Source organism: Lissotriton helveticus, chromosome 1_1 (assembly GCF_964261635.1).
Source record: "Lissotriton helveticus chromosome 1_1, aLisHel1.1, whole genome shotgun sequence".
Classification (NCBI taxonomy): Eukaryota; Metazoa; Chordata; class Amphibia; order Caudata; family Salamandridae; genus Lissotriton; species Lissotriton helveticus.
This window is the reverse complement of record NC_136057.1, coordinates 279,637,990-279,662,461: the sequence shown is the minus strand read 5'-3', so window position 1 is coordinate 279,662,461 and position 24,472 is coordinate 279,637,990.

Below are 24,472 nucleotides of genomic sequence, written 5' to 3'. Positions count from 1 at the left end.
AGCACAGCAAAACACAGCACAGCAAAACACAGCACAGCACAACACAGCACAGCACAGCAAAACACAACACAGCACAGCAAAACACAGCAAAACACAACACAGCACAGCACAGGACAGCACAGCACAGCACAGCAAAACACAGCAAAACACAGCACAGCAAAGCACAGCACAGCAAAACACAGCACAGCACAGCAAAACACAGCACAGCACAACACAGCACAGCACAACACAGCACAACACAGCACAGCACAACACAACACAGCACAGCACAGCAAAACACAGCACAGCACAGCGCAGCAAAACACAGCACAGCACAACACAGCAAAACACAGCAAAACACAGCACAGCACAGCAAAACACAGCACAGCATAGCAAAACACAGCACAGCACAGCAAAACACAGCACAGCAAAACACAGCACAGCAAAACACAGCACAGCACAACAAAACACAGCACAGCACAGCACAGCAAAGCACAGCACAGCAAAACACAGCACAGCAAAACACAGCACAGCAAAACACAGCACAGCACAACGAAACACAGCACAGCACAACACAGCACAGCACAGCAAAACACAGCACAGCAAACCACAGCACAGCACAGCAAAACACAGCACAGCAAAACACAGCACAGCACGGCAAAACACAGCACAACAAAACACAGCACAGCAAAACACAGCACAGCACAGCAAAACACAGCACAGCAAAACACAGCACAGCACAGCAAAACACAGCACAGCAAAACACAGCACAGCACAGCAAAACACAGCACAGCAAAGCACAGCACAGCACAGCAAAACACAGCACAGCAAAACACAGCACAGCAAAACACAGCACAGCACAGCAAAACACAGCACAGCAAAACACAGCACAGCACAGCAAAACACAGCACACCAAAACACAGCACACCAAAACACAGCACAGCACAGCCAAACACAGCACAGCAAAGCACAGCACAGCAAAACACAGCACAGCAAAACACAGCACAGCACAGCACAACCAAGCACAGCCAAGCACAGCACAACCAAGCACAGCACAACCAAGCACAGCACAACCAAGCACAGCACAACCAAGCACAGCATAACCAAGCACAGCATAACCAAGCACAGCATAACCAAGCACAGCATAACCAAGCACAGCATAACCAAGCACAACAAAACATAGCATAACAAAAAATAGCATAACAAAAAATAGCATAACAAAACACAACAAAACATAGCATAGCATAACAAAACATAGCATAGCATAACAAAACACAACATAGCATAGCATAACAAAACACAACATAGCATAGCATAACAAAACACAACATAGCATAGCATAACAAAACACAACATAGCATAGGATAGCAAAACTAAACAGAGCATAGCATAACAAAAGAAAGCATAGGATAGCAAAACAAAACATAGCAAAACAAAACATGGCATAACAAAACATGGCATAACAAAACATGGCATAACAAAACAAGGCATAACAAAACATGGCATAACAAAACATAGCATAGCAAAACATATAATAGCATAGCAAAACATAGCATATCAAACACAACAAAACATAGCATAGCAAAACAAAGCATAGCATAGCAAAACATAGCATAGCATAACAAAGCATAACAAAGCATAGCATAGCATAACAAAACATAGTATAGCATAACAAAACATAGCATAACAAAACATAGCATAACAAAACATAGCATAGCATAGCATAACAAAACACAACATAGCATAGGATAGCAAAACTAAACAGAGCATAGCATAACAAAACAAAGCATAGGATAGCAAAACAAAACATAGCCTAACAAAACATGGCATAACAAAACATGGCATAACAAAACATGGCATAACAAAATATAGCATAGCAAAACATATAATAGCATAGCAAAACATAGCATATCAAACACAACAAAACATAGCATAGCAAAACAAAGCATAGCATAGCATAACAAAGCATAACAAAGCATAGCATAACAAAACATAGCATAACAAAACATAGCATAACAAAACATAGCATAACAAAACATAGCATAGCAAAACAAAGCATAGCATAGCAAAACACAACACAACACAACACAACATAGCATAGCATAACAAAGCATAGCATAACAAACACAACAAAGCATTGCATAGCATAACAAAACAAAGCATAGGATAGCAAAAAAACATAGCATAGCATAACAAAACAAAGCATAGAATAGAATAGCAAAACAATACATTGCATAGCATAACAAAACATAGCATAACATAACAAAACATAGCATAGCATAACAAAACAAAACATATCATAGCCTAGCAAAACATAACATACCAAACACAACAAAACATAGCATAACATAACATAGAAAAACAAAGCATAACACACACAACCACACACACACAACCACACACACACAACCACGCACACATAACCACAACCACACACACAACCACAACCACACACAACCACACACACAACTATCTATCTATCTATCTATCGCCCTCACTCTATCTGTCTATCGATCTATCGCCCTCACTCTATCTGTCTATCTATCGCCCTCACTCTATGTATCGGCCTCAGTCTATCTATCTGATCGCCCTCACTCTATCTGTCTATCTATCGCCCTCACTCTATCTATCTATCGGCCTCACTCTATCTAATCGCCCTCACTCTATCTATCGCCCTCACTCTATCTATCTATCGCCTTCACTCTATCTTATCGCCCTCACTCTATCGCCCTCACTCTATCTATCGCCCCCACTCTATCTATCGCCCTCACTCTATCTATCGCCCTCACTCTATCTATCGCCCTCACTCTATCTATCTATCGCCCTAACTCTATCTATCTATCTATCGCCCTCACTCTATCTATCTAATCGCCCTCACTCTATCTATCTATCAATCTATCTATCTATCACTCTATCTATCTATCTATCGCCCTCACGCTATCTATCTATCTTTCTATCGATCTATCGCCCTCATTCTATCTATTTATTTAGATACTGATCGCCATCACTCTATCTATCTGTCTAGCTATCTATCGCCCTCACTCCTATCTATCTATCTATCTATCTATCTATCTATCTATCTATCTATCTATCTATCTATCTATCTATCTATCTATCTCGCTCACTCAATCTCTCTATCGCCCTCTATCTATCGCCCTCCCTCTATCTATCTATCGCCCTCACTCTATCTATCTATCCCACTCACTCTATCTATCGCATCACCACAGCATCACTCAGCACCACCACAGCATCACTAAGGGGCACAACAACATCACTATGCGCTACCACAGGATCATTGAATGCCACAGCATCACTAGTCGCCACCACAACATCTCTCAGCCCCACCACAGCATCAATCTGTGCAACCATTTACCAACAACTGGGTCAAATATGATCTCTCAATGTTTCAAGCTTTATTACAAATGTCACAAAAAGAGGTTAGTATTTCACTTCTGTTCTTGGATTTTCGTCACAATAAAATACACTGAACATATTCTTCACAAAAGTTATTTACAAAAGTTTAAGCTATTGCCATTATAAATTACAATAACTTTTATTTAAGTATTAATTATTAAAAAAATTAAAAGCCATTGTTATTTGTAATATCAATACATCTAAGTCACGTGAATACAACACATATTGCATTACAAATGCTATAGGTGTCACAAGTTATAACTATTGGCATTGTAAATGACAAAGCTATTATTTTTGCTATTTTCAAAACCAACACATATATAAAAAATGTGTCATTTACAATACCAATAGCTCAAAATTTCCTAATGCGAGACCTTATGCATTGCAAATGCTTGTTATTTTTGATGTCCACTGGAATTTGTTTTCAGATGTTGACTTAGGGGTTAGGTGCTCCTTGCCCCTATAGTTTTTTTCCCTGCCTTAGGTGCTTTTTCTGACTGAAACCACAGGAACCACAAAATGGTGGCTTCCAACTGCCACCTATCTGGCTACCTCAGGATTCAGGTCCATAGGACAGAATGGGGGTTTTCAGAACGTTCTGGACATTCTGGGGTCAGCCTATATAAGGCGGAATGTTGGGCAGCCATTTGGTGAAGGTGTCATGTGGAGAGGAGAGCTGTAGGACAGGAGTACAGGCTGTGGAGTGAGGAGATTGGTGCACAGTGGGGGTTTGACAGTCTTCTTGGGCTGCTATCCCTGCTGTTTGATGCTATCCCTCATCTGCTGATCTGACCCTTCCAGGACGTTGACTTGAGGTATCCCTGACGCAGGAGAGACCTGTGGGTATTTCAAGTGGGATAAACGAGGCGAGGACAGTGAGAAACTGCCAGGTGAGGGCGACTGAGGCTGACCACTGAATTAAGTCAAGACCCAGGCGGGGGGGGGGGGGGGGGGAAGGAAGTAAATCCCTACACTTGCTGTCCCCCGGTGACCTGCAAGACTAAACTCGTGGCTTTCCTGAAGTGTCCCGCCTAAGACGGAACTCTGTAATAAGGAACTGTTAAATTTACTTGCCTCCAGTATTCGAAGTTCCCTGTGGTGAGAAGGGCGCCACACCTGTGGGTTGAAGCTGGCAACGCCCTCGTGTCTGATCCCCGGTGTTGGTGACGGGCCGGGAATTCTGCAAGGCTACAAGGAGGGGAGGCTGGAAGTACCCTCTGGTGAGGCGCCGCATCTCCCTGCCCAGAGCAGTGTCACGATCTACACGCAGGCCTAGTGAGGGGCTGGGCGGCGCCAAAGAGGAGGAGCGCTGACTCAATTCCCGCGCAGGCCTGGTGTAGGGCTGGGCGGCTCCTTAGGCGCAGAAGTGCGCCGCGCAGGCCCAGTGGAGGGCTAGGTGGTTCCCCGGCATAGAGGCGGAGCAGGGCTGAGGTGTCCGCCGGCCGGGGGGGGCCGTGTGAAGGGGACGAGTGATTAAGTGGAAAGTCTGGATTCTCGATGTGGTTTCGCAAGGGACCGATCGGCGAGGAAGTAAGTGTCTAGTATTTGGCAGAATATCCATTGCTGGTCTTGATTCTTAAACAACAGCCGGGTCTTGGGGCTGTGGTGAAACAGAGACCCAGGAGATTAGACTAAACAGCTCGGTGGATGCCCAAACTTCCTGTTTTCCGATTGGGGCGTGACAAGCATTAACTGAGCTGGGAAGTACTGAACTCCTGTTATAAACGCTTGGGGACCTGCCTGTTTTGAGAGTCCTTCTGTTCTTCTCTGCAACTGTTAGAAATTGGAAGGGTTGCTTGCACTGAAGGTCAATAAGGCAAACCTTGCTCTGTTATTTAATTATTACAGCAGTAAACCAGCTGACAGAATGAAGATGTATTACCATGCACGTAACCAAGTGATGTTCTGCCTGATACACTAAGTAAAAGTTTAATGCTCACTGTTGGGTTTCAGTATAGAGGATGAAAGGGATGAAACTCTGTAACTTGCTTTCAATAGAAATCTTGAATTTCCAAGAGTAAGGAACAACTGTAATTTACTGCATAGAGAAACGATTATTTCTCATTGTTACAACTGAGACTGTGGTATATTTCCTGTTGCTAGAAGGGGTAGTAGTGACCTCCTTTCAAGTGGGGAAGAAAAGAATTGTGGTGTCTGCACTGTCAAACTGGTGACCATAGTTATGTGCACCAATGTGGAGCTATTTTTATATATTGAACCACGAACTGCTGAACAACAAAGAGAATATTTTATAAAACGACTCGTATTTTCCTATAACTGGTGTGGTGTCTTTCTTTTCAAGTGGATGGACGCTGTGTTACTGAAGGGTGAGACGCAAGCTTTACACATATGCCTTTGGGTTAGGCCTTCCTACTTTGAGCCAAGCTACCCTATGTAGACTGGTAATCCCAGGTCCAACAGTGCCCAAACATGCTAGGTTGTGAACATTCCACACTGCAAACGTTGTGCATCCTGACTGTGTTCATGCATGTGCGAGATTTCATGCATTCAGTCAACTAACTTACGCCTAATAATGCCTTAGCGGGGTGTCATAACCATATTGAAGAGGCACCTCCATGTAGTCACACACTAAAACGTGGATGATATAATCAGCATTGGTTATTGGGTGGAGTACCCAACGTTATTTGTTGTTGTTCATAGTGATTACTGTGCTTAATTTTTACGTTTATATAATGGCTCGCATATGGGCCGTCACCCTTCCCATGACGATGTAAGACCCTCTCATTGGGTTGTAATTCAGAGGTGCATTTTGGCATTCTAAGTTTCGCTCCAGAAAGCCAACGGTTGTATTTCTTCGGTCTATCTCTGTTAGACCTGGCATCGATGGCGTGGGTTTCCCCTGAGTTTTTGCCTTTACCTCCTGTTATTTTGCTGTGTGTTGGACTTCGTTTTGCTGGTCTAGATGCTTTGGGCACTTTGCCACTTCTGTTCATTGCCAAAGTGCAAGCGCTCCCTTTGTCAATTGTTGTTATGGATTGATGTTAACATGATTGGTTTATTTGGTTTACTGTTGAACAAGAGAGGAAAATAAAGTTTGATATGCCTGAACTCAGAATGTTAATATGCATCTTTGAGGAAGGAATATTTTTACATTCTGGGTTTGAAAATACCACTGTTAGAAAGTAGGTATTTTCTTGCCTAACTATCCAGTGTGCCTCTGCTAGCTTGTGTATAGATTTGGCTTTGGACTGACAGGGGCAGAGGATATGCATTCTGTTTACACAGCCACTTGGGGGATTGAGGTGTGTCCTGCCTTTCCAGGGTGAGTCAGGGCTGGGCTGAATAGACCTGGGCTGCATTCAGAGTAGGGCGGGGGAGATTTCTTTCACACCTGAATGGGCCTGGCATGCCAAGGACAATGCTGTCTCCACCTCCTGCCAGGAAGCTCCAGCACAGAGGACAGAACTCGTTTTGGCTGGGCAAAGACCTTCTCTGCCACAGAGAACAAAGGGTTGTGTGTTATAAAAAGAGGGGCCCAGACCCCAGACCTTTAGATCACTTCTGGGAAATAAAGAGGTACCTTTGCCAAGGAGAAAAGCTGGAGAAACTGAGGAGGAATACTGCCCCTGTGCTGTTTGCTGTCTGGAGTTGCCCTACAGTGGCTACTTTCTGCCAAGGAAAGGGAGAAGGACTTTGCTGTGTGCTGTGTCCCCTGCTTGAGGAAAATCTCCACAAGCTTGAAGAAGAGCTTGCCTCCTGTTCTGAAGTCTCAGGAACACAAAGACTTCACCCTCAGCTCACTTGAACTTCCTTGCTGGGAGTTCTGACCTACATATAGCTGTGTCTGAACTGGGGTGGCGAGGTGAGCTAAAGAACGATGATGGATTCAACCCAGATCTGTGACTGGGGGAGAGTGTCTGAAAGGTTTCAGCGCTCCGTCCATCATCTCCTTGTGTTTGTGGGAGTTCTGACCTACCAAGAGGTGCCTGTAGCTGTTCTGGGCCTCTGGAGGTTGTTCTGGCTGTTGGGAGCTGGAAAAGCAATGCAACGATGAGAAGTGCAATGCATCTGTACTTGTTTCTGGCGCAACGCCGAAGAAACGGACGCAGCGCCTGCCCGCGGCTCGATAAAATCACTGCATGTGCATCAAGTGCACTGGTCTCTGAAGTCCGAGATCAGTGCACCGATTCCAACGCAAGCCCTGCTGTGTTGCTGCAAGAACCCAGGCATCGTCCCGAATCGTCGCATCGTTGGGGGACGCAGTAAGAAACAGATGCATCACCTGCCCATGCAATAAGAAACCGACGCGTCACCTCCTCTCCAGTAACCTCTTCACTGCAGCGGTTATTCTGCCGCAGTGCTAGACATTCCAATCGCGGGTGTGGTCATGACGGCTCCCGGCCGTCATGAGCACACGCCCACCGTGACTCATGATGACCGGGAGCCGTGATGAGCCTGAAAGAGTGTAAGGAACCGATGCATTACCTCCTCCGGAGCAAGGAACCGATGCATCACCTTCCCTGTGTCATGATTTGCCACAGGGCGCCTACCTGACTACATCTCCCAGAATGCAAATGGAGTGGGAGGAGTTTAGGGTATATCCCATCGCCAAACACCGGGGTGCGCTGTACGTGATTTGCAATTCTGAACCTTGTTTGTTTTCGTACTGGTCCCGTTCTGAGGAGCCTGCTCGTTTGGAATTGAGAGTTTGGAGGAGTTCGTTACCGGAGTGAAAGTACCGGCGTAAAGTATTTGCTATTTTGTTCTTTCCCGCTTGCGGCTGCGACGGGAAAAGGTGCTACGTGTCATTGGCAGCGACACGTCCACGTTGGGAATTTAGCCAAGGGGAGATTAAAACTATTTGAGACTCCCGCTGTTTTCACCCTGCTCGCTTGCGGCTGCAGCGAGGAAGGGGTTGGTGAAACGTGTTCATACTGAGACACGTTAGGAGTTGTGAACGATCCTTGTTGGGGAAAGAAACTGATACCTTGTAGCCTACACGCCCTTATCACTAGCGGCTGCAGCGAGGAAGGGGGAGAGCTTTGCATCGGGATTGGAAAGAGTGGAGAACATTGCTACAGCGCTCTTTCCACCGTGATATCTGAACTTACATTTTCTGAAGCTGTGCAAAGTGAAGGCAAGTGATTAGTGGTTCACATAATTTTGACCTTTGATAGAGCCAGAAAGGTTTGCATCGTTCGGACTCCAGTCTTTATGCTGGTAAGCCTCGGAAGAGGAGGAACTTGTTCCGGATACAAACTTCTTATTTTTTGCTCTTGTGTTCCGTTTAGTTGGGCCCAGCTAGGAATACTTTGTGTGCTTTTTGGTTTATGCTTTATGGATGAACTAGTATTGTTCTACAAACAATACTAAATCCTTCAGCTCCAGAACCCTGAGTTGATAAAGGTTTACTCCGTAGTAGTGACGGCTTGAGTTACTGGAGAGAGTCATTTTTCAGTTTCAAAGGGAAGGGCAATAAGGCATGTTACTTGCTTTCTGCTTCCTTGATATTGCCGCCTCAGTGTATGTGAACAAACTGGAATCTGTGGTCTGTCTTTAGGAAGTAACCATATTGGGAAGTTTTTGACGACAGAGAGGAAGGGCTCACCTCTTGATTTATGTGGTAGGTAGAGATTCATTAGCAAGAATGAAACGAGAGTAGTCAGGATATCTGTTTTAATTCTTTCCTTTTGTCTTTCAGCTATCCCTTCCGTTCCAGTCCCTTCCCTTCCCTTTCCCTCGCTTGATTACCTCTACGCTCTGTGTGTTTTGCTAATCATAGTGTGGGGAAATCAGGAGGTGGACCCCTTTCAGCACCACCCTGATCCCGAGGAGGAGCTAACCGTGACACCCTGAGTGTAAGGAACTGATGCATCACCTTTCCTGTGACCCTTTTTTTTATGTGCCCGACGCATCAAAGGTACTTTGTGTGAAAAGTGTTGCATCTGCAATTTGCTTTGAACTAAACTATTTCTACCATTTGTGAATCATATTTTTAATACTGTATTGTGGATTTTTGTCGTTTTGGGTCTGGTTTGGTTTAGATATAGATTACTTATTTTTCTGAACTGGTGTGGTGTCCAGTTATAGTGTTTTCACCGTATTACTGTATGTGTTCTCAAAAGCTTTGCACACTGCCTCTGAGAAAAGTCTGTCTGCTTGTGCCAAGCTACCAAGTGGGTGAGCATGGGTTATTTTAGAAGTGTACCCCCCTTACCCTGACTAGGAAGAAGGGTCCCTACTTGGACAAAGGTACCTACCGCTGCTAACTAGAGACCCCCATTTCTAATAATCTTCCTAACAAGGGGATTATGCCTTTGATTCTTTTTAAAATAAGTCTTATAATAGCTGATATGCTGCTATGGCTGCAGGCTGGAATGGGACCAGTGTATGTGTGTGCTACTGTGAGGTGACAGGGTAGCCAGTGTCTCTGGAGACATGGCTGCAAGCTGGGATGGGACTGTTGTGTGTGCAGGATGGGTAGGGCTTGGTTGGCAAGGTTACCTAGTGTCTAAAGACATGGCGTAACATTGGGAAGGACCTTTTGTGTGAGCTACTGAAGTGTAGCAGGGCATTTCTGAAGGCCTGAGCTTTAATTTAGAGTGAATCACATCCATGGCTTGGGCACATTTCTTGCAAGATTTACGCTGTACTTTCCAGTGTGAAAACAGGTAGCTTGAGGGATGCCACTACTCTTTGTTTTAGAATAATCAAGTGTTCAAACCCTTTGACCACCCCAATTTTATCACTGAATACAATCAAATAGTGCTTCTGTACTTGGCTTCAAAAACATTTCTTTCCATTCCATAATGTCTCCTCAATTGACAGGTACTTATATTTCGGTAGAGATGGCTTTACCAGAGAAATGAATAGCTTCATTAAAAACTCCTAAAGTTTCTATCTCATAGTCATCATACGCTACCACACTTATATCAGCAGTTTTACACACTGTGGGCCCGATTCACAGATGGAACTTAAGACTCAATCCTAAACTTACTACTATTTTGGTATTCACAGAATGCACTTACTACTTTTGACATTCACAGAATGAACTTACTACTTTTGGTATTCACAGAAGTTAGGATTTTGTCTTAAGTTTGTCTTAAGACAGACTTAAGGCAGACTTAAGTAAGGATTTTGTATTAAGTCTGTCTTAAGTCTGTCTTAAACATTCCCTATAGTTACCTTGCAATATGGATCTTTTTGCTTGCAATCATGCAATCATACATTTCTCACAGTCAACTTACATGGTTAAAATAGCATTTGAAACTTTATGCACTTATTCCTACTCTCACTCATTATGCGCACTATTCACTTTCAGAGAATTGTTCATGCTTTTGCATACATTCTTGAAATGTCCAGTTTATTTTGTACATGTGTTGCACTTTTATTTCCATATGACTCAGATGAATATTCGAAACCCTGTGCTATCCTATTGGTTTCATCGAATGTTGGATTGGTACAGCACAACGGATGCAGTACAAAACAATTTGATCTCATATATTGGTCGACACTGTGCTCAAAATGTTATGTACTTGGTAAAATCCTCAATGAAGCAACATATTGATCTATATTCTCAGTGATGAAATGTTAACGTACATAAAAGTTGAAGCTTTTTACTACCACAATGAATTCATCTGAAAAATGTCTTGAAAGTCTTCTTTTAGCCACAACATACTCATTCTATCAACGTCACCTCTTCTTCAGGTGAGTGGTCAGAACAAAAATATTTCATCCTTCTACTTTCCTAGGTAGTGCATAATTGACAGTGTCAATACCCACAAGAACATTTTAGAAAACATGAAACCAGTGTTTCCACTGTTGTACTGGTTTTCCCAGATCTTGTAAAAAAACAAGGTGGTTGTTGGATATGACCGCCACTTGCCATATTGTTTACTGAAGAACAATTCCTTCACTCACCTTGATCCAATCTTATATTTATTATTATTGATTTTTTGTATAATTCATTCACCTGTAAATATTTTCCTGAGTAACACCCTAGATATTGAATATCTGTAGGCACCCAATGTGTGGTTACGAATGTCACTGCTAGATACTTAGATCTTTTGGGTAATGTCTTTAGAGTATATGCAGCTTTGACGGTTTATTGTCATTGTTTCAGGGCGGTCTTCCCCCAAACGTTTTGCCTGATTTATTCCAATTTTGCTGAAATCTTTTTGTTGGCCTGAGAACTCTGAGCACTTTGCTATCACAAACCAGTGCTAATTTTAATTTAATTTAATTTAATTGTGGGTTTATATAGCGCTAGGAATCGACTCCCGGAGGAGTATCTCCACGCTTCGACCGCTGGGGAACCCGTCCTGGCTCACCCTGAGAGATGGTCCCTGATGGGTATCTCTAAGGTGCGACCAAGCATCCCCGGCGGTCTGGGGGGGCCGTTGTGAAGATGAGGCAAGCTGATGCCCAGAGTTGCCGAGTGTGGTTTCTGACTAGAGTAGGCACCGAGGCGAGAATTATCGAGTCCGCTGACCCTGGTCCACGACCCTGCCGCGTCGGGAATCGAACCCTGGTCCCGGGCCGTTCTCTGCTTACAGGTCTGCCGCCTCTAACCAGTGAGCCACACTTCTCCACCAGTGAGCCACACTTCTCCACCAGTGAGCCACACTTCTTCTAATGTGCATGTGATTCCCCCTAAAACATGGTTTGATTGACTGATCCATAATTGGCATATTTAATTTACCTATAAGCCCCTAGTAGAGTGCACTACAAATGCACAGGGCCTGTAAATTAAATTCTACTAGTGGGCTTGCAGCACTAATTGTGCCACCCACACAAGAAGCACTTTAAACATGTCTCAGGCTTGCGACTTCAGAGCCTGTGTGTGCAGTTTACACTACTTTGTTGACTTACCATTTACTCCTCTCCAAGCTTTAAACTCCCCTTTTATTACAGACAAGCCACTTAAGGTAGGCCCTAGGTAGCCCATAGGGCAGGGTGTTGTGTAATCAAAAGGTAGGACATGTACTTTGAAGTTTTGCATGTTCTAGTAGTGAAAAAACTCCCAATTTTGTTTTTCACTACTGTGAGGCCTACCCCTCTCATAGGTTAACATTGGGAATTCCTTATTTCACTTATAAACTGTGATTCGCGATTGAGGAGGAGTAGCGCTGCCACTTTTCATATCATTGGAATGGTAATGACAAATCCTCTAAACTAGTGAAGATGAATTTATCACTACCCTTTTAAAAATGCAACTTTTACTAAGATGCCATTTTTCTGCTCTTACCCCTGTGTTCATACAGCGTGTATCCAAAATACGTCTGGGGTGGGTGACACCTGGACTTTGTGCAGTCCCTCTAGGCACCCACACGCATAGGAATCTTAGGTGTGAATGAGTGGCCATCTACCACATCTTGATGGGTCACCCTGGGCAGGATGGGAGGGAGGAGCTGACACACCTGAATAGGCGGTGTCCTGTCCCCACACAAAGACCTGCATACCCCCCTGTAGTGAGTCTGGAGCCAGAGTTGAGAGGGAGGACCTCTGTGCTCTTTAAATCCCCTCTTTGAAATCACCTCTACTTCAAAGGCACAACTGGGTATAAGTACTGTGCCTTTGATCGACCCTTCTTAGGCAGGTCGCTGCCCACGCTCCACAGCACCGCCTGTGTGTCTTGCCCTTAAACCCCAGCTACCGACTGCTGAGGAGAGTTTGAGGCCCACCTCCACCCGCAGGCTGCCACCTGCGCCTCATCCCTGGTGGCCAGTCGTAGGCCGTAGGTTTGTGTTGCTGAAATTGTATTGCTTCCTATTTGTTTTTGTAGTCGTATTGCCTTATCTGTTTATTGTTTCTTCCTCCTAGTTCTCCGTTTTTAATGCTGTGCCCTTTGCCTTCTGTTTCCTTTGTTGTTCCTGCCCCCGTTTTCCAACCGCTGCGTCCCCTGCGGCCCCGCACATTCGTCCGCTTCCTCCTTCCAGCTGCCTCCTCCCTCCCACCTCCCCTTCTTATGGCGGCTGTGCGCAGCGGGTGTATTGCTGGCGCGCTGAAGGTGCGCCTAAGGCAAGCCCGTCTGCACCTGTCCACACCTGGACCGCGCCCAGTGCCAGAACCCCTGGCCACCGCAAATGCCACAACGCCCGTCTGCGCTACAATGCCAGCACCTTCCACACACTCAACACAGGACACCCACACATCTGCTTCCTGGCCACCCCAAAGCACACCCAAGGACCCTTCTCCTGCCGGAACTGCAGCTTCACTAACATCCAAACTGCCAACCCACCCACCTGGAAAGAACCCAACTACCTCAGATGCATTCTTCTCAACACCCGCTACGTCCGCAAAAAGGCCGTTGAACTCTGGGACCTACTAGACTCAACCTCCCCTGACGCCGCCTTCCTGACGGAGACCTGGCTGAACCCCTCCTCGGCACCCAACTTCGCCATAGCCATCCCGGACGGCTACAAGATCACCCACAGGGACCGCACCAACGGAGTAGGGGGAGGAATCGCCCTCGTCCACAGGAACACTCTCAGAGTCTTGACCAACACCGATGACACCCTCAACACCGCCTTACACCTGCACTTCCAGATCCACACTGATCCCAACACCACCCTCAGAGGAACCCTCGTCTACAGACCCCCTGGACCCAGGCCACAGTTCAGTGACTTCATCGCTGACTTCGTCAGTACACACGCCCTCGCCTCCACAGACTACATCCTCCTCGGGGACCTGAACTTCCACCTCAAGAACAACAACGACACCAACTCCACCACCCTGATCGACAACTTCGCCAACCTATGACTCAGACAATTTGTCACAACACCCACCCACTCCGCTGGCCACACGCTTGACCCCATCTTCTCCGCAAGCTCCCATGTCTCCTTCAACCACGCCACCGAATTCCACTGGACCAACCATCGCTGCATCCACTTCACCTTCCGGAAACCCACCATGCACCACTGCACCCAACAGATCCCCGCCACTGCTGGAGCAAAGTCACCGAAGACCAGCTAACCACCACCCTCGCCCGGAGCCCACCGGCCGACCCCACCGAACCCGACGCCCGCAACCTCAGACAGTGGATCGACGACTGTGCCAACACCCTCACGCCAATCAAGAAACCCTCCAGCAGTCACACCAGCAAGAAAGCCACCTGGTTCACTGAAGACCTCCAGGCCTCCAAGCAAACATGCAGTAAGCTAGAGAAGAAATAACACCATGAACGGACAGCGGACAGCTACGCAGCCCACAAGAACGCCACCCGTAGACACCATCACCTCATCAGAGCCGCCAAAATGGCCTCCTTTAAAGACCACCTAGACAATAACGTGCACAACAGCAAAGAGCTCTTCAAAATCGTGAAGGAACTCTCCAACCCCAGCTCCAATACCAACGACATCCCACCTTCGCAAGACCTGTGCGACACCTTGCCACCTTCTTCCATGGCAAGATCGCAGACATCCATGACAGCTTCAACGCCATGACTGCCCCGAAAACCACTGAGAACTCCGCCCCCATGGCCACCATCCGCACCGACCCCCTGCTCTCCTTGACCAACATAAACGACGACAACACCATCAAAATCATGAACATCATCCACTCCGGATCTCCGTCAGACCCATGCCCACATCACATCTTCAACAAAGCCAGCACCACCATTGCACCCCATCTCCGGAAAGCCATCAACATCTCCTTCGAGACAGCAACCTTCCTGGAGAGCTGGAAGCATGCCAAAATCAACGCCTTACTCAAAAAACCCAAGGCCAATTCCAAGGACCTCAAGAACCTCCGGCCCATCTCCCTGCTCCCGGCGAAGGTCATCGAGAGGACCATCAACAGACAACTGACCAACTACCTCGAGGAGAACAACATCCTGGACCCATCCCAGTCCGGGTTCCAAAGCAACCACAGTACCGAAACTGCCCTGATTGCTCCCACGGATTAAATCAGGGCCCTGCTAAACAACGGAGAAACTGCGGCCTTCATCCTCCTGGACCTGTCAGCCGCCTTCGACACAGTCTGCCACCGCACCCTACACACATGCCTCCACGACGCTGGGATTCAAGAGAGGGCCCTGGACTGGACCACCTCCTTCCTCTCCGGCAGACCCCAGAGCGTCCGCCTCCTCCTTTCCGCTCCAAAGCCACCGAGATCATCTGCGGCGTACCCAGGGCTCATCTCTCAGCCCAACACTGCTCAACATCTACAAGGCACTGCTCACCCATGTCGCCCGACTGCATGATCTCAACATCATCCACTACGCCGATGACACCCAGCTGATCCTCTCCCTCACCAAGAACCCTCACACCGCCAAAACCAACCTCCACGAAGGAATGAAAGCCGTCGCCGAGTGGATGAAGAACAGCCGACAAAGCTAAACTCTGACAAGATGGAAGTCCTCATCCTTGGATCCACCCCCTCGGCCTGGGACGACTCCTGGTGGCCGACCTCACTGGGAACAGCTCCAACACCCAGCGACAACACACGCAACCTAGGGTTCATCCTCGACTCTACCATCTACATGACAAAGCAGGTCAACGACGTCTGGTCCTCCTGCTTCAACACCCTCCGCATGCTCCGCAAGATCTACAGGTGGATCCCCGCCAAAACAAGCAGAATGGTCACCGAGGCCCTCGTCAGCAGCAGGTTGGACTATGGAAACGCCCTCTACGCAGGAGCCTCGGCCAAACTCCTGAAACGGCTTCAACGCATTCAGAACACCTCTGCATGCCTGATCCTCGACATCCCTCGCCGCTGCCACATCACACCCCACCTAAGAGACCTGCACTGCCTCCCCGTCAACAAGAGAATCACCTCCAAGCACACAAGGCACTCCAAACACCGGACCAGCATACCTCAACAGAAGACTCAGCTTCTATACCCCCAACCGCCAACTCCGCTCCACCGACCTCGCCCTCGCCACAGTCCCCCGCAACTGAAGAGCGACCTTCGGCGGCAGATCATACTCCCACCTCGCCGCCAAGACCTGAAACACCCTCCCCATCCCCTATGGCAGACCTAGGACCTGCTAACCTTCAGAAGACTCCTCAAGACCTGGCTATTCGAGCAGTAACAGCTTCCTCCCACCTCCCAGTGCCTTGAGACCCTCACGGGTATGTAGCGCTCTTTACAAATATTTTGATTGATTGGTTGATTGATCCCTCCAAATCAGACACTACTGGACCTGTGAAGAGTTCTGTCAGGAGGAAGGACTGCTGTGCTGCTACAAGGACTGTCCCTTTGCTGGACTGCTGCTCTGGAAAATCTGCTTTTCTGCTGTGCTGCACTGCTACCTGCTACCATCAGTCCTGTTGAGGAAGGTCTGGACCCATGCTGGCTTGCCCCCTGTTCTAAGTCTCGTGGACATCAAAGACTTCTCATCCATCTGCACCAGCACCTGGACTTTGCTTGCTGCAAGCCTTGCTCTGCCAAGTTCTGCCAATCCAGTCCTGAGCACTTGGAAGTGGATATAAAGTGCGGCAACTGCTAAAAATCTACGCATCAATGATGTTGCGTCGATCAGAACTGGTGCATCTCCCTCGACACCATAACATCGCCGCTGCTGCATAAACTGCAGAACTCGCATTGCCGACTGTACGACACAGCGCCTCAAGTTCTCCATGCATTGCCTACATCCTGCAGCTTGAAGACAACACATGTATGATTTGTGCGGCTCAACAAAGACGCATTGCCTTTGATCAAGCGGTTTGGCGCTACTGCATCACCTCTTTGCTTCTCCCATCTCACCTCGCTCGACAACGCATCGTAGGTACTTTTCAGCAGGCCAAGGCTGGCCCCTACATCCAACCTGTGCTCCATCTCAGTCGGCTTGAACTTTTGGATTTTGCCCCAAAGTAACGCGACCAGATATTCCCGGCTGGCGCTTTAAGCACTACATTTTTATGTATTCTTTAAAAATTCATAACTCCGGTTATACGTACTAGATTTTTGCTGTTTTGTTCTTGTTTTGTTTTTAAAAAATATAAGCTATTTTTCTAAACTGGTGTGGAATCTTTTTGTGGTGTTTTCACTATGTTACTGTTTGAACTGTCACACAAATACTTTGCACATTGTCTCTAAAGTTAAGCCTGCCTGCTCTCTGCCAAGCTACCAAAGGGTGACCACAGATTAATTTATTATGTGTATCTGACTTACCCTGACTAGGATTGTGGTTCCTGCTTGGACAGGGTGCAAACCTCTGTCAGCCAGAAACCCCTTTTCAAACATTGGTGATCAAATGTGAGGAGAAGACTTGTCTTTGTGCAGTACCATACAGTGTCTTTCTGTTCACTACTACTTGATATCTAGACCAATTTGAGTCAGTTCTACCTGTTGGACACTTCTGGTTTTTCCAAAGTTTTCCTAATTCCCATTTTTACTATTGTGTCTGTGACCTCAAATGACAAGATGGAATTTGAGCACACCAACCTAAAAAGCTACACTGTGTCCCAGCTCAGGGGATTCTGCCAGGAAAAGAGGTTGTTTACCAAAGGGAGTGCTAAGAAAGCAGAGCTCCAAACAGCTTTGAGAACATGGACAGAAGCCCACCAGACCAACACAGACAATGAGGAGGAAGGGCCAGGATCTGAGAAAGAATTGACGCAATACCTGTCTGAGGGTCTTGACATGCGACCTGTTGGGGAGGTAGGAAACATTCTCCCAGGACTGGAAGTCCATCCCCGTGTAGGGAACAGTGTGCCATCTAGGAACCTGTCCATCGAGGAGCTGGAGGACTGGAGGGAGGAGAGAAAGCTGAAGCTAGAGCTCACAAAATTGGAGAAGGATCAAGCTCTCGAAGAAAGAAAGCTGGCCATGGAAAAAAAGAGAATCCAATGAGCTAAGCCTTAGACAACTGGACATCAAAGCCATGTAAGTAGAGTCCAGTAGTAATGGTGGAAGCATACCTGCAGCATCTGCTGGAGAAGGGAGAGTTTGCATCCCAAAGGATTTGGTACCCAGTTTTGTTGTGGGGGATGACATTGACAAATGGGTCCCCGCCTTGAGGTGGCTCTAAGCGACCGCAAGATTCCTGAGGAGTCCTGAGAGGGTAGTTTGTGGAGATATATGCCCCCAGTGGGGAGGGACACACTCATGACATTAGAGGCTCAAACACAGTACATCCCCATGACAGCCATAATTTTTAGTATATTTGGACTGACCCCTGAGAGGTGTAGACAGAGGTTCAGGGGTAGCCAAAAAGTCTCTACACAACATGGGTGGATTTCCTTGGTTATGCTAGCAAGGCACTGAAGGTCTGGGTGAGGGGCCGCAAGGTTGATGACTATTCTGGGCTGTAGAACTTGATTTTGAAGGAGCACATGCTAGATATTTGTTTTCCAGAGTTGCACCAACACCTGGTTGATAGCAAGCTGCCTGACCCCAGGAAACTTGCTGAGGAGGCGGACTTCTGGTTCAGAACCAGAGTGTCCAAGAAGGCATCTGGGGGGACTCCCAAAAGGCTGGTCAGGTTTCCCACCGGAACAAGAAAGGGAGCAGAAAAAGGAGTTTTCTCAAGGACCCCAAAGTAGTTCAGAGGGGACAGGGTCTCATTCCCAATATCACCAACAGAAAGAAATGCTTCCCTTACAAAAGTCAGCCATAGAATCCTAAATGCTATAAGTGCTTAAAGTATGGGCATTACAAGGTGGATCCCAAGTGCCCAAAAAAGAGCACAGCCTCCCACTGGAGGTAAGCCAAGGGGGAGTTTGACCCAATAAGTGGGGGGGGGGGAGCTCAGTGAGGTTCTCTTGGTGTCCCTAGTGAGATGGTTCCTAAAATCCATGCGCCCTCCAATACTGCAAAGTATAGGCAGTGGGTTACCATCAATAAGCAGTGGGTTACCATCAATGAGCAAGATGTTGAGGCTCTGAGGGACCCAAGAGCCAGCATGACTAAGGTATGGAGTCAGCTGGTGGCCCTAGAGCAAGTGATATCCAAATCATTCCACCAGGTTGTGGTGGCTGACAACCGAGAGGGTCACTATCCGATGTCCCTGGTTCCATATGAGTGAGGGTTGGGGTGTCTCAGGTCTTTAGGAAGTTGCTATGAGCATGCCTGTGGACTGTTTGTTATGGAATGTTCTTGCAACACTACCTAGAAGGAAGTGGAGCTTAAGTCACACCTGGAAATATTAGGGTTGCCTGAGTGGATATGTGCTACCATCAGCTCCATGGCTGCCCAGGAAGGAGGTCTTGAGCCTGAAGGAATGGCCCAGACAGCTGCCCAACTAGGGAAGGGCAAGGGACGTTGGAATCCAGCCCCTGAATTTCTCCCAGCTGAGGTGGATGAGGCACCAGAGGAGGCCACAAGGAGCCCACTGAAGAGGACATTGCTTCCTTTGGTGATCTACCTAAACTTGCTGGATCGCAAGTAGAAGTGCTACAGCGCGGCTCCAGAAATCATTTCTAATCAATACTCACCATTGCCATGAAACCTTAAAACACACAAATCATGCATCAGTGGGGCCCATAACACTGCACATTTACTCTGTTCACTTACACTTGGCTTCAAGGCTTTGGTGAATCGCAATGGAGAAATGCTGTAACATTTGGTGGAGCGTCTAAACCTTTTTAACTATTTAATATTTACACCTGCAATTTTAAGCATTTTACCATGGTTTCATTAAAACATTTAATTATTCAGACACACCTACATAGTGGCAATGGATCTGCTAGAAAGAAAATTAGGCGTAGGAAAATCACAAGACTAGCTTTTAAAATTCCATTTTCCCAATTTTATTAACAGCAAAACGTTATTATGTCTGACATTTATGCATTAGTAAATTCTTTATTCAGTAAAATCTTAAACTTTATTTCAAAATTATCATTTTATTTAGAGCTCAAGAAAAATCGCTATATTTAGAAAACAGTTAAAGTTTAGCAAAGAACAGATAGTTCCAAATTCATTCTCCTAACATCCCTAACTAACACCCTCATCTTATCCTTCAATCCTGCAAAGCAAACAAGTAAAAATCATTAGAGTCTTACATCCAGGAATCGGTCATCAGTCGGGCAGCACTTCCAGATGAAATCGAAAAAACGACCCCTTCTTGAAAAAACCAGGGGGTTTTATACCTTAATTCCCTAACTTAATCTATCTAAAAAGTAACTATCACTTCTTATTCAAACTCTCATTGGACAATTTCTGGGTGGGTGAGCATCATCTGACCATTTCCCTGAAACCTTAAAACACACAAATCATGCATCAGCGGGGCCCATAACACTGCGCATTTACTCTGTTCACTTACACTTGACTTCAAGGCTTTGGTGAATCGCAATGGAGAAATGCTGTAACATTTGGTGGAGCGTCTAAACCTATTTAACTATTTATTATTTACACCTGCAATTTTAAGCATTTTACCATGGTTTCATTAAAACATTTAATTATTCAGACACACCACCATAGTGGCAATGGATCTGCTAGAAAGAAAATTAGGCATAGGAAAATCATAAGACCAGCTTTTAAAATTCAATTTTCCCAATTTTATTAACAGCAAAACTTTATTATGTCTGACATTTATGCATTAGTAAATTCTTTATTCAGTAAAATCTTAAACTTTATTTCAAAATTATCATTTTATTTAGAGCTCAAGAAAAATCGCTATATTTAGAAAACAGTTAAAGTTTAGCAAAGAACAGATAGTTCCAAATTCATTCTCCTAACATCCCTAACTAACACCCTCATCTTATCCTTCAATCCTGCAAAGCAAACAAGTAAAAATCATTAGAGTCTTACATCCAGGAATCGGTCATCAGTCGGGCAGCACTTCCAGATGAAATCGAAAAAACGACCCCTTCTTGAAAAAACCAGGGGGTTTTATACCTTAATTCCCTAACTTAATCTATCTAAAAAGTAACTATCACTTCTTATTCAAACTCTCATTGGACAATTTCTGGGTGGGTGAGCATCATCTGACCATTACAACATCATTTTCTCGTTGGTTCAACAGAAATATAAAGGGTCTTTGTTTTAGGACAGTCCATAGCTTAGCTATTTCCTCGAGTTGAAACACCGATAGTTTTTCCCATGATGACAACATACAAGCATCCATATTTGGCACCCATCCTAGGTTCCGTGCTAAGGCAGCCTTGAACCTCTTCGAGCACAGGCAGTTCACTCTGACTTGCAGGTTTTGGCGCGCCTGCGCTGTTCAGCTCTTGCTCACTGTTTACCCGAGCGTCCATTTTTATCTAGGCCTCAGAAGCCACTTTTTGGAACTATCATAGAAACAAACACAAATGTATGTTAATTATTGAATTTAAACCCATTCTGTTTACCTCCCCCCATTCTAATATTTCCCATTAGTTGTTACCTAGCAAATAAGCCACACAAATGCGTTTTATACTTACATAATCGACCACTTCTTAGCACAAAACGTATACAATAAGCACATTTAGTCTGCGTCTGTTTATATTTAAGCTGCACATTAATTCACACCACAATAACAACACTTTAATTAATTATATGGCAACATATAATCAAAAGTAGTACTCCCATGTATAAAAAAAAATGTGTGCATCTTATTCTATGATTGATTAATTTCACAAAACACTTTTGTTAAATGTTATCGTTATGGCACATTGACTTCAAGAGGGGTACACAAAATTTTGTGTTTGCCACCTCGCTCCATCAATTCCCTCATCTGGTGATTTTATCACCAAATTACTCAAAATTTTGGACAATTTAGCAGAACATTTTTTAATTTCTTTTGTTAATATCATCTATACTTTTGTTTCTTTCCCTTTTGAATCTTTGAAAAACTTTTCTTTTATTTCTTCTATTTCTATTTCATTCTTTTCTCTCATTCTTGCCTGACGTTCATCATTCCTTTTTCTTATTGTCTTTCTAAAATCTCTCCTGCCTTTGTATATACAGCATAATCTTATCATAAAAATTACTATCACTAAAATTGTTATCGGTATTAATATTTTACCTATAATTGAACTACCTATTTCTTAAAACCAATGCTTAATTGTTGAGAAACTTTTACCCAGCCTTTCAAGGATACCTTCAACCTCCAGTGGTTCAATTTCTTTATGCAAATCTGCAATATTTATAATATACTTTTCAATATTCTGGCTTTTATCTGGAATATAAGTGCAACAATGTTGAACTTTCAAAATTCCACAGACTCCTCCCTCTTTTGCTAAAATTATATCAAGGGCAAGTCGATTTTGCATTACCATGGCTCTCATGGCAACCATTTCAGTATTTACCATCAAGAATCCTCCTCCTGTATCTGTTGATAATCGATCAAGTATTGTAGACAATTTATCTGATTCTATTTGCATTAAACGAAATTCCCACTGATGGTATCAGTGCTCCAAATACATCACCTATTATTTCTAGCACACTTTCTCTTCTTTTTCGACTTAGAACTTTACCTATCTCATGCTTTCCATTATTACCTCTATCTACATGAAAAACTTTAGGAAAGACCAAACCCACATAACATGTCCCATACCAATGGCCTGGTAATCTATAATAGGCTCGATTCCCACAAATGAAATAAATTCCAGGAAAGACAGGATCATTTCCGCCTTTAAATCCCCAACCCCCTATAATTCTATAGGTATCTTCACATTGACTTGCACCCACAAAATAATTATCATACATTGAGTTGTCTCTTCTAATACAAAATTTTCCCAACATTGGTGCATCTATATTGATTGCTACATTCACATTTTTATCCTCAATATTCTCATCATCAAATGTGTAATATTTAGACTTTGCATGTTTCATTTTCTCATTTCGTTGGTAAGCAATTCTTCTTTCCTCAACCATGTTTAAAAGAATGCCTTCTCCTCAACTCTCATTTTACATGTCAAATTATGATTAAAAGCGTAATCATGTGTTAATTCGTCTACTTCTAAGAAATATTCTCCCAATTCCTTTGCAGGCTTTCTTTTATTCAATGTATCATCAATTTTTAATTTTGCAAATATTTCATCCACATTGGAATAATGATATTCCAATTTCCCAGTCTTGTAAAACAAACTTGCAATTACACTACATGTTACTCCATATGTAAGAGGAAGGTGGTGATATGTCACCCCTTCTGACACTGATGCTGGCAATTTTACACAAACATAACAGTCATCAACATTCATAGTTTTAATGTACTCAAGCAATAAATTTGAAAAAGTATTTTTGGTGTAATCGCTTATAGACCTATCTTGATGCAACTATGGCTTGTACACATGAGTCTCATGCACTTTTTCTTTCTCAATTGGCTCACTTGAACTCACATTCGGTTTTAATTTTGGTAAATTAGTTTGGAAAGGAATCACAATAGCTAAAATTATTCATAGTATAATCAACAACCCCATGCATATCGTAAAGCATCTACACCATTTTCTAAAAATAGAACATTTCGTTTTGTGATTATTCATTGCCATCTTCCCTAACACCATTTCTCCGACCTTATGTCACTTACAATTTACACACCACTCACCACACTAACAAACTTTCTTCGACCTTGTGTCAATTACTATTCTAATTTATACTATAATTAGATTTTTCTAACAAATTTTCTTCGACCTTTTGTCAGCTCCGACCTCTCCTATATTTACAATATCCGTCTTACAGGACTTCCGGCTTTTTACTTTAATATCACATTGTTAGACCTGTCTGGATTTTTTTGCGTAGTCCCTCCTCATTATTATTTATTTTGTCCCCTTTTTGCCCCTCATCCCCTTAATAATTTTGTGTCTACTACTTTTCATAGGTGTTGGTCAAGGAAATAGGTGTTCTTTTTCCCCTCATAATCTTTTACCTCAGGCCCAGAGGCCTGTTCTGACAGGGAAAGTTGGAGCCACAAAATGGTGGCTACCAACTGCCCTAACTGCCAAGCCTAGAACTTGTCCATAGACTAGTATAGGGCGTTCCAGAACCTTCTGGTCCATTCTGGACCACTGAGGGGGCAGCCTATATAAGGCGGAATGCTGGACAGCCATTTTGTCTGTCAGTGAGGAGCAGCTAGAGTGAAGGTTGAGGTCTGGCAGGGGTAGGATCCTGAAGGGTGGTTTCCTCTACAAGAGTAGCCCTCTGTCTAGGTTTCTTCCCCCCCATTTCCTGTTGTCCTAGCCAAGTTAGCCCATCCTGCTGATCCTGGGCAGATAGGTGAAGGGGTTAATTCTGGTAGTTTTGGAAACTAAGA